We start from the raw sequence: 703 nt of genomic DNA, 5'->3' as shown, positions 1-703 counted from the left end.
AAACTGGGTAGAGCACAAGAATATCTTCTAATATTTTTTGAGTATATAAAGTAGCTACAGAGCTCATACCACATACCACTCAAGTACCTCATACCACATGGTCTGAAACCATTGATAATAGGGTAATCACAGATCACATATATATATGCTGGAGAGTGTGTGCTAGTTCTTGCTCACATAGTTTACATTTGGAATGCTCACCTTTGGTGGATTCATTACCTGCAGTCACCTGCCATAAGTACCGATATCCCAGTTTAATTCTTGCAATTACAATGTCCCAACATCTTGATTGGGAAGGAAATACTTTAGGGTTGAGCTTCCATGCCACATGTATAATTCATATGTATATACCTGGCATCATGCTCGTTGCTTACTCACCAAGAGGTACTATGATACACCTGTTCTCTCTGTACTTCAAATATGATAATTAACGATAAATGGGGCAGGCAGGAAGCAATATTGTATGCCTGGACAGTTTCACGTTGTATATACAAATCTAATTTGATGTAATTGTAGGCCTACTGTCTAAAATAATTCGTAAGTCTCTGCGTCATACTTACACAGGAATTTTAGATAATCTCATGCAATATAATTAGAGCGGCATTGGGAACATACATATATATATATACTGTATGTATATGTATGAATATGTAGCTATATACAGCAAGGTGGGTTGAGGATTCGGGACGTCGGCGGGGCGGAG

This window comes from Procambarus clarkii, chromosome 11 (assembly GCF_040958095.1).
Source record: "Procambarus clarkii isolate CNS0578487 chromosome 11, FALCON_Pclarkii_2.0, whole genome shotgun sequence".
NCBI classification, from domain to species: domain Eukaryota; kingdom Metazoa; phylum Arthropoda; class Malacostraca; order Decapoda; family Cambaridae; genus Procambarus; species Procambarus clarkii.
This window is presented reverse-complemented; position numbering follows the sequence as displayed.